This window comes from Mustela erminea, chromosome 2, assembly GCF_009829155.1.
Source record: "Mustela erminea isolate mMusErm1 chromosome 2, mMusErm1.Pri, whole genome shotgun sequence".
Classification (NCBI taxonomy): domain Eukaryota; kingdom Metazoa; phylum Chordata; class Mammalia; order Carnivora; family Mustelidae; genus Mustela; species Mustela erminea.
The window spans coordinates 151,807,337-151,818,493 of NC_045615.1; the positions used below are offsets into that span (position 1 = coordinate 151,807,337).

General features: G+C 36.0%; 1 non-coding gene across 1 annotated transcript; it reads left to right on the top strand.

The window, feature by feature from the left end:
* The first annotated feature begins 3,483 nt into the window (after positions 1-3,483).
* Positions 3,484-3,593, top strand: LOC116585435. The gene has a single exon (XR_004283625.1). It is a non-coding gene; the product is annotated as a U6 spliceosomal RNA (small nuclear RNA).
* The last annotated feature ends 7,564 nt before the right edge of the window (positions 3,594-11,157 follow it).

Below are 11,157 nucleotides of genomic sequence, written 5' to 3' on the forward strand. Positions count from 1 at the left end.
TGGGGAGCCTGTTTCTCCCTCTCCCTCTGCCCCTCCCCTCTGCTTATGCTCTCTCACTGTCTCTCTCAGATAAATAAATACGTATTTTTTAATTTTAAAAATAAAACAAAATGAGATGAGGGCTCAGTCAGTTAAGCCTGGGCCTTCAGCTCAGCACATGATCCTGGAGTCCCAGGATCAAGCCCCAAGTGGATCAGGCTTCCTGTTCAATGGGGAGTCTGCTTTTCCTCTCCCTCTGACCTCCTCCTGCCCTCCCCCCCATAAATAAATAAAATATTTAAAAAATAAAATAAAATTTTAAAACTTGATGAATAATTATCCCTGTAAGCTCCAAAATATGTGGGGCAGAGGCAAACTACCTATAACTTTAAAACTTCATGATATCTGCATCTCTACAGGAGAAAGAGGAAGAAAATAACAGAGCAGTATCTTCAGAGTCTGAGAATAGGACACTAAAACTGCCAACACACATTCACTGGAAAGCAGAGAGCAATGTGGGAACAACAGCTGAAAGTATAAGGAGTTTGTGAATGTAATCTCTCCCCTTCCAAGAAATACTGAACAACCAGAACAGAGAACACCTGTTAGCTCTCAGAACTGGCCGTCAAGGATAGGAACCCACACTGAGAAGGAATTGTTAGAAGAGGAACCGAAACTGAACAGGATAGAAGCAGCAAAGAAAAAGGGGGTAGAAGTCCAGATGAAATCCCAGAGAGCACATTACCACATTTTTAAACCACATAAAACAACAGAAGAGGGAGCTCTGTAAAGTTATATAAACTTTCTTAAGCTTTGCCTTAGAAAAATTCATTTCATATAAACATGAGCAACATAAATATCAAGGTCATTCCCATAGAAAATTATCATAAGAAAAAGAGAGGGAAAAAAGCAGAATAATGTACTACAAACAATAAAAGCCTGCGAAAAAATATGCCCACAAAACAGAACAAAACTATAACCTACTATTTCAAAACTAGCTAAGAAACATTAAGAAAATGCTATAAAACATGAAAGAAAACAACATAAATCAGAACTAGAAAAGCTCAGAAACAATGCTCCATAACTCTGGATATAATTAGAAATAAAAGAAGAGAGAATTCCAAAAATGAGAAATAACATAAGTAGGGGATAAACACAGCAGATGATAGCTTCAGCAAAATAAAAAGTGAGAGAGAAAAACTTTAGAACTCAACAAGTAATAAAAAAAAAAAAGAAGGAATCAAGAGAAAGTTAAAAATATTGAAGACAGGCAAAAAAAAAAAAAAAAAAGTTGAGCATATGGATAGTAGGAGAAGAAAGAAGATGAAACCAAAAGTAAGGAAACAGAACAAATACCAAATCCAATAATTGCAGAAAAGTTTCCTAAAATAAAAGATGTAAAACTGCATATTGGAACTGTACATAACATTACTGTGAAAATGAGCCATAACAACAAAGACATATTCCAGTAAAACTAAGTGACTTTAAAAAGAGAGGAATGAAGGGAGAGATGGAAGAAATAATCATTTAGGTATCTAGAAAACAAAGGTAAAAGAATACATGACTTTTATAGGAAAGAAAATGTGGTTAACATATTTAAGATATTCAAGAAAAAGAAAAGTGTGAGCCAAGAATTATTTTTATCCAGCAAAACATATTTTCTTTAAGATTTTATTTATTTATTTGACAGAGAGAGATCACAAGTAGGCAGAAAGGCAGGCAGAGAGAGGAGGAAGCAGGCTCCCCGCTGAGCAGAGAGCCTGATGTGGGGCTCGATCCCAGGACCCTGGGATCATACCTGAGCCTAAGGCAGAGGCTTTAACCCACTGAGCCATCCAGGCACCCCCAGCAAAACATATTTTCAAGTTCAAAGGGCTTAGGCAAATTCTAACCAGTGTGCAATAATTCCAGGAATATTGTTCCCTTGAGCCCTTACTAAGGAATCTAATGGAGAATAACCTTCTGACAAGCAAAATGAGTAGAGAGACACTGATGTAAAGACTGGTAGAGCATAAGTACAAAGTTACCTATGGCACCAAGACTAAATGAGGGACAAGGCAGAGAAGATGGTATGAAATGGCTATATTCTCAGACAATTGGTATAGAACAGCTATAAAAAACGGAAAATAACACAGAGAGCAAAAGTAAAACAATGCTAACTGTTCAGTAATCATTGATGATAGGATTAGTGTTGTTACTCTAAGAATATTTCACGTGCAACTCTAGATAGAAAAAAAAAAATGTGCCGTTATCAGATTTTCTATTATTTTCCATGGCCTTAAAAACCACTGTTCTCAGTGATTAAAGATGCAGACATAGTTTTAAAAAGAGGTTGAGCCATAGCCTTGAGGTCTGGAATTTGAGTTGGAAGTATCAGTCTGAACTTAGGTTGGGTAGTACAAGAGAGAAAAATAAAACAGAATCAAGGCAGAATATGGAGGATTACTGCTGTACATAGGCAGGTCTAAGAAGAGGACTCTGGAAAAGACATGGAATGATGTAAGCGGATGAATCATGTCATATCTGGGGCAGAGCAACGTCAAGCAGAGAGAGCAACAGGTAAAACCGTCCTAAAGCTCAGTGTTGAGCACAGGTGCTTCTGTCTGTATTTTCCTTTCTCCTTTAGCATAGTGGAAAATTATTTCCAATTTTTTGGAAAAATCCATAAATCAAGACCTCAAATCTGAAAATATAAAAGTTTAGAAATAGAGATCTTTACATCAAAACGATTTACTATTAGAATGTGGTTTGTGAGATGCTTGGAAACACCTGTCCAGACAGTCATGGGAATTTTCCTTTCCGTTCCTTCTTTTACCCCTTCTGCTCCAGAAGGAAAATTCTAACAAGGGACTCAAGTCTTTGTCTTTTCCCTTTGTGCTCACTGGCTATTAGGGGAGACAATGTGAAGTATGTATAATGGACTCTGGAACTAGGGCCCCAATGGTGTCCCCGATTATTTTTATGACTTTGGGAGGTATACCTAAAGTCACTGTACCTCAATTTCTTCATCTACGCACTACTGAAAATCATAGCATTTACTTTATAGGGCTCTCATAAGGACGACACGAAATGCCGCACGCAGAGAACTTAGAATGATTTATGTGAGACCAAAATAAATAACACCTATTATTACTATACTTGATGGAGCAGCACCAGATCGAGAAACCTCTATCCCAGTGTGATGTGAGTCAAAAGATATGCGACCGTATCCTCACTCCAAAATACACCGGTCTTTCCCTTCCGTCAAGTTTCTTAATGTTGAGGAAATGTCTTCTTTCAGTTATAGAATACAGATTACAACTACATACTAAAACTAATATGAAGATTCACTACATTTTGATTGAATCTGGTTATTTATCTATCCATATAATATTTTAAATGCTTCCAAAATAAATATTAAATATAAATACGATGTCCATCATAAAAAAAAGTCTAATATTTCCTTCCCCTATGTTCTGAAAAATATTAGGTGGCAATTTTCTGCCAAAAATTAAAACTCGGAGAGTGCTCGACTTGGCAGTATATATTGGAATGAAAATTGGAACAACTTAGTGAAGATTAGCATGGCTTTGCACAAGAATGACATGCAAATTTATCAAGTGTTCCTTGTTTTTAAAACTCATTGAACTGTACACTTACAAAGGGGAATTTTATATTGTGCAAATTATATCTCAGCAAACCTGTTTTAAAAAATGTTTTAAGTTACTAGAACCTGAGGAAAACTTTCCTTTTCATTGATTTGCCAGAAGAAGGCAGACTGATACTTCCAACTTCCAAAAGAGTAGGCCTATTACCTACTCCCCCAAATTTCCGTAATTTCTTAAGGATACTATGCATATAATTATGGATATATTTTCTTCTTCAAGACTCCACTCCTGACTGGTTAACATAGTGAAGGTCTATGTTTAGTCCTGAGTGCTGTTGTCGTTATACATACAAACAAGAGCACTAGAGATCCAACCTTTAGTGGCTGCTTGGCTGACCGTATGACAAGAAGAATAAATCTTCTTGTCCTGTTGCCTGCCTGAGCTGCACATAGGATGGAAGGGAGATTCCAACTACTATCCTGCTTATTAGTGTAAGGAAGTTAAAATAATTTATACTTTAAAGTTTACCAAATTAAAAATATTTCTTAATTTTTTTTTTTATTTATTTGACAGACAGAGATCACAAGTAGGCAGAGAGGCAGGCAGAGAGAGAGCGAGCAAGGGAAACAGGATCCCCTGCTGAGCAGAGAGCCCGATGCGGGGCTCGATCCCAGGACTCTGGGATCATGACCTGAGCCAAAGGCAGAAGCTTCAACCCACTGAGCCACCCAGGCGACCCAATTATTTCTTAAATTTTAAAGCTCACTGCCATCATTTGGGAAAAAAATGAGAGGCTAAGCACATTTTTGTGAAGAGAAAAATTAAGTACAGAATCCTCAGATAAATTTGTTAAGCTTAGTAAAAGTAGTTCTCCTTTTCCATAGTATTTCAGTTTTCTGATTTAATTAAATAACACCAGTCCCCTCCAAACACTGTTCAAATTTCAGCTGCCAGTGTATATTACCTGTGAGTGATTGCATAAAGAACTATTGGTTACTATCTCTTCACTCCACGAATCACTACATAAATAACAGATGCAAATCATGACCAGGACAAATCATGTCATTTCTTTCAAAGTCTGGTAGTGATTGTGTGTATCTGCTACTTAAGCATAGACAACAAACATGTAGTCATGTTGTCTCCTTATCTCCCAGGGGTAGAGAGATACAAAAGGCGAAATAACCTAGAACATTTAAAGCACTAATACTGGCGGACAATACTCCAGGTCACTCTAATTTTCTAGGGTACTTGCAGGAAAATGTGAAAACTGCCTTTCTACCACCAAACGCGAGACTTGATTAAGCCAGCATCTGGCCTGAGAAGGTGTTTCAACTTTTAAAGCTTTTTATCTTAGATGGACTTTTGGACAGACTCCTGAAGCTACAACTGGAGATCATGTCATTTCTTTAGCAGAGTTTGGGAAGATTCATGACTTAAAACATGTAACTGAAAATACTCAAGCATCATGGCAGGAAGCAAAATGTGTGCAATATGGTAGAAACTTCTACCTCACTGTGAAAGTAACTTTGTCAGATTTGAATTGTATGTAAATGAAATTTTAGATGAAAGAGTTGACTGGAAATGTTGACCATGCTGCTAACAGACTACGCATACAGAGAAGGTGAGCCTACCGGCATCAATGCGGAGGGTTCTTCTGAAGAAGGGGATAAAGATGCCCAGAAGCAGTGATGTTGGCAAAAACACTTCACACTAAAGAAACTCTTGAAGCTGTTTTATGACGTTGACAACACAAACTATATTCTGTTGAAAGCTGATCCAAACTTAGAAAAGAGTATAATAATTACCAAACCATTAAAAAATACTCTGTGTCATAAGTTATACAACAAAAGAAAAGCAAGCACTGTTCAAACTGACAGGATTTTCACAAAAAAAAGAACAATTTTATTTCTGATTTTTAAATAACAGTGCACAAAATAATAGTTTTAATATTTTGTTCATTTCTCTATAGATTTATAACCAAATCAGAGAGTTTTTAAAGATCTTTGCAAAAAAATTAAAGGTTATGAAACAATTATAATTTTCCCCCATTGTTTTAAAATCACTTTCCCAGTTCTAACTTGTACAATCATTTTTTTATGGCTCTGCACTGTTGTGCAAAGTGAGGACCCCCCACATACCTTCCACATACATGACAGTCTGAAGCAGATTATTTGTATTCAAGATTAATCTCATCTACACATAGCTAACTGATGTGCCTTCAAGATATTGGAGCATTTTAGGGTGCCTGGGTGGCTCAGTCCGTTAAGCGGCTGGCTCTTGATTTCTGCTCAGGTTATGATCTCAAGGTCATGATACCGAGCCCCAGGTCAGGCTCAGAGTGCTGGGTATGGAAACCACTTAGAATTCTCTCTCTCTCTCCCTCTGCTCCCCCCAACCACCTCCACTCACTCTCTCTCTTCAAAAAAAAAAAAAAAAAAAGAGAGAGAGAGAGAGATGCTGGGGCATTTTGCTCCATTTTGGATGTCTAGAAAAATAATTATTACAGAAAGTTCTTATTATTTAAAAAATGATGAACTAACATGGAAGTAGGTTTCTCTGCTGAAGGAACCATGGGCTTTGCTCTAAATTTCACCAAAGAGGGCTAACTAAATAAGCTTTTCCAGAGTTCGCTGTGGGGCCTTTGATCTGCACTTTATGTCTCCAGCCACACAGTAAACTTGATAGAGCCTCACATTTTTTTTCTTCTCACCCAGAGGTTCTAAATTAACTTACCATACTATGTTGCTGTGAATTAATACTATTTCTAAAGACTACTTACCTGCCAAGTTTATTCCCATTCAGTTTACTGAGAACAACCCTCTCCAGGAACATTTAATATTTTCTTTGATATTTAAATTCTAAAATATTCTGATGAAAGTGGTAACTAGCTATGTTCCTACTACACAAGAACAAAAAAAAAAAAAATTTGAGATTAGCAAGCTTTAAACTAAGTCAGGAGGCTTGCTTTTTGAGTAGACTCATGGAAGAATTGGAAAACAGTAGTACTTTAAACATTGGAGAAATTTATGAAAGAAATACCTCTGGAAATATTTAAAGAAACGTTCCCCAAATGATTTTTATTTGTTGATAAATAAGTTTATAACTATCAATTCAGCATCAAAAGTCTTGCTTAGAAGCTTAATATAAGCTCTAAGCTCTGTTAAAAAATAAACTACAGCATATTAAAATTTTCAAGCATTTGAGTGTACAGATTACAACTCGTCAGTGCCCAAACCACAAGTGGTTAAGAGAAGTCCCAGACAGGGCAGGAGCTGGGGGAGAAGTTTTCATAGAAAAGATGCCAGAAGGAAAACAAGGAAACTGATTGGCTATGGCTTGAGCATCTGCTTTCTGTGGGAAAGTCTACTTGCCCATCATTGGTTATTAAGCTTCATTTTCTCAGACCAAAGCACATTGACTCCCATTTAGGTTTTGGTTTGCTAGCTAGATTGCCCATGCCACGTGGGAGAAATCTTGCTATAATGGCTTCCTTGTTTAGTTATTTTAACAGCTCACTCCTAAAAGCTCACTCCTAAAAACTAATAAATGAATAGTTCAAGAGCAGTGAATTTAAGGTAGAGCTAGCAATAACATTTTAAATTTTAATCAACTTTTACAAGGCAAACATTCTGTTTTTATGTCCTTACAGTAGCTAAAAATAGTTTGCTCATTTCCATAGTCAAAGGTGGAGAGCACCAAAATTAACAAGAATATATTCGCATGGGATCAAATTAGGGGGAGGGAGATCACTTCTTTAATCTCCTTAAACCACTTAAGACTGTGTCAAAGGGGCACTGTCTTTTAAGCTTGACTCTGAAGCAGGGCCAGACCGTTCAGAAACTATAAGCAGACAACTGTTACTAACACAAATCAGTTAAGATATTGATCAAAAGTGGAAAAATATTTATTACCTGTGTGTGTGAGTGTGTGCATGTGTGTGTGTGTGTGTGTGTGTGTGTGTTTGGGAGTATGTTTTCAAACATAACTGAATTACTCAGTGTTTGTGTTACTGTGTTGATTCTTATTGCTGATCTATTTTATGAAGTATCAGAGAATAGGCTGAAAATTATTTTCTTTAGTGATGTTGGAAGAAGTGGATGAAAAGTTAAAAAAAAAAAATCCAGAAACACATGGCCTTGTTCCGTAACAAAAAATGAAAATAATGCACATGTTCTTAAATAAATTACATGTGACCTGACTTGATTTAATTTATTTGTTCTTTTTTGGAATCTAATGATGGAGAAAAATTATTTTTATTGTGAATCTATTTATACACTACTAGCCTCCAAAAGGAACTGAGACAACTATTTTTTAAATTAATCTCTATACCAAGGTATCCCTACAATGTGAACCAGTGCCCAAATGAACCTATTTCAACCAACTCAAACTAAGTTTTAATAAATACTTTCCATTAATGAGGTAGTAAGTAATAGCATCATATCTTTCACTAACATTATTAATTAAATCTAAAAAGGGAACGCCTGACTCAGCTTTTGTGTATACCAGAATCCCTAGTGACATAACAGACATATTAAATGGGACGCCTGGGTAGCTCAGTGGGCTAAGCCTCTGCCTTCAGCTCAGGCCATGATCTTAGTGTCCTGGGATCGAGCCCCGTGTCGGGCTCTCTGCTCAGCAGGGAGCCAGCTTCCCCTTCTCTCTGCCTGCCTCTGCATACTTGTGATTTCTCTCTGTGTCAAATGTGTAAATAAAATTTTTAAAAAGAATAAAAAATAAAATGAAATATGGAAGCAAGCTAAGTGCCCATGAATAAATGAATAAAAAAGTGTGGGGGGGGTGTGTGTGTGCGTGAATGAAATAATACTGAGCCATAAAAAGGAATGAAATCTTGCCATTCGTGTTAACATAGTTGTACCTAGAGGGTATTATAATGAGTGAAATAAGACAGAGAAAGGCTAATGCCATGTGATATCATTTATATTATATGTGCAACTAAAACAAACAAACAAATACAGAAAAAAAGAAAACGACTCATAAATACAGACAGCAAGCTGGTAGTTGCAGGGGTGGGGGAATACGTGAAATAAGTGAAGGGGATTAAGAGGCACAACTTTCAGTTATAAAATAATAAATAGAAATAAAATAAATAAGTCATGGATATGAAAAGTACAGCATAAGGAATACAGTTAATGCATAATACTGTATTTACTTTACAGGGTAAGAGATGGTAACCACACTCATCAAGGTGAGCATTTTGCAATGTATGTAATTGTCAAATCACCATGAGGTACACCTGAAACTAATAGTATATGTTAACTACACTTGAATTAAAAATTTAAAATTTGAAAGCAAATTAAATAAATTTAAAAAAAGAAAATTTCCTTTGACATTAGTCTTCAAACACATTTTAAGCAAGGCATTTGTCTATCATGGGGAAGAGCTGATTTATTGAACAATTTTTACATTATTACTCATCCAAATTTCTAATTTCTGCTGTTTTAAGGAATACCATCATAAAAAATAACATTATGATAAATATTTTTAATGAATATTTGTACATATCTGATTATTTCCTCATAATACTTTTTGAATGAAACTGAAACAACAAAATGAAAACATCAAGGCACTCAGTCTATGCTGCCAAATTATGTTTTAAATATTTTGCCAATTTGCACTCACATTAGCGGTGTTTGAGAATGCCAACACTGATTATTATCTTTTCATATCAGTGACAATTTGAAAGAAGGGAATGGTATTTGATTGATGCTTAAGTTTGCATTTCTTTCCTTACCAATGAAGACTAATCTTTTTCTCATAGAGTCTTTGGCCAAAAATTATCTTTATTTCATTAGCAAGAGTAAATCTAAAGGAAAACATTAAGGAAACTCTATCAGGATTATAAAGAGTATTTCAGTTTGGCAAAGTTTAGAACACAGCTGATACGCATAGATTTGTTTTTGTTCTGAATCAAAACCAAACAGAACATAAAATTTTAGGTCATATGTTCAGTATTTGGCAGGTTAAAAGAAATGTATACATTAATTCTCATAAAACATTAAAAGTCTCTTCAGCTGGTTAGAGAGACATTTCAGACTTTTAAAATTTATGCAGCACCTACAACAGAATATTTTAATTAGTCAGGCCTAAGTGACACAGAAACATATGGACTTGGCAGTAATCTGGTTGCAGAATGATTGAGCAGTTGTGGGTGAAACAAGTTAAAGAGGATAATCAACATTAATGTTAATTTTTTTTTAGCATTAATGGCTCCTTAGTTCAAAGCTTCACAGCTTCCAGGTGTCCATCCAGATGCCACACATTAAAATGGTCCTTAGGTACACACTGAGTCACTCATGCAGGGCACAGAATAGCAACCAGCATGGAAAATTATTCTCAGAATGAAGGCACTGATGGAACTTGCTTCAATTTCCACATCTTTGACACTCATAAGGATTAACCCCTGTTCTAACTTCAGAATTTTAAAAAATTTCAAAATCCATTAAATATGGTAAAATCTTTTTTTGGGAAAAAAATACACTTTTGTACTTGTATTCAACAAACTTGGCCAAACCCATAGACTGATCCTATAAATGCTGCAACAATAATGTAGCACATTATTGTGTGCGTGCGCGCGCACGCACACACACACACACACACACACACACACACACACCATAAAGCAAATCATACCTCCTCATCACCGAAAACTATAAACATAAAGCACCTTATACTAAGCTGATTGGGGTTTAGTACTGCCCCAAACAGATCAAAGCAGATTCAAATGTCGGTCAAAACGGAAGAATTGGGGCTGATCGGCCTGAACAGCCTCACTATACAAACATTAGAGTTTTTCCATTAGCATCAAACACAGTAACTATTCCAACGCATACCTAACACTACATGAAATAACTGTGATCACAGGAAAACATTTTCAAAATTAGCAGCTCCAGTAAGCAGAATGGATGGAATGCTTTGGGGCTTGAAGATGTCAACTAATAGAGTATAATTTGGTCTAAATATCTTAGAAATGGCCTATTTCTGACCAATTTGCAAAGTGAGTGATGAGTAATGGGAACTATAGGTTAAAAAAAAAAAAAAACTTTAAAAAAAGACCATACAAGAGATTCAAACTAAAATTATACGGGCATTAAGAAGCTTATCAGACAAAAAAGAAATATTGGCTGGGATGTGGAAACAAGGGAACCTTTGTACACTGTTGCTGAGAATGTAAATTGGCACAGCCCCTACAGAAAATTACAATTTTTTGTACTTTTTTTTGTAATTTTTTACTTTTTTTTTTTTTTTCAATAAAGTAAAAATAGAACTACCATACGATCCAACAATTCTACTTTTGGTAGTTTATCCAAAGGAAATGAAAATGCTAACTTAGGAGTGCCTGGGTGGTTCACTCGGTTAAGCATCTGCCTTCAGCTCAGGTCATAATCTCAGGGTCCTGGGATAGCACCCTGCGTCAGGCTCACTGCTTACTAGGAAGCCTGCTTTTCCCTCTGCTCCTTCCCCCACTCCGCACTCATGTATGTGCTCTCTCCCTCTCACTCTCTTTCAAATAAATAAAATCTTTAGGAAAAAAAGAAAATACTAACTTAAAAAGATACCTGCATCTCCCTGT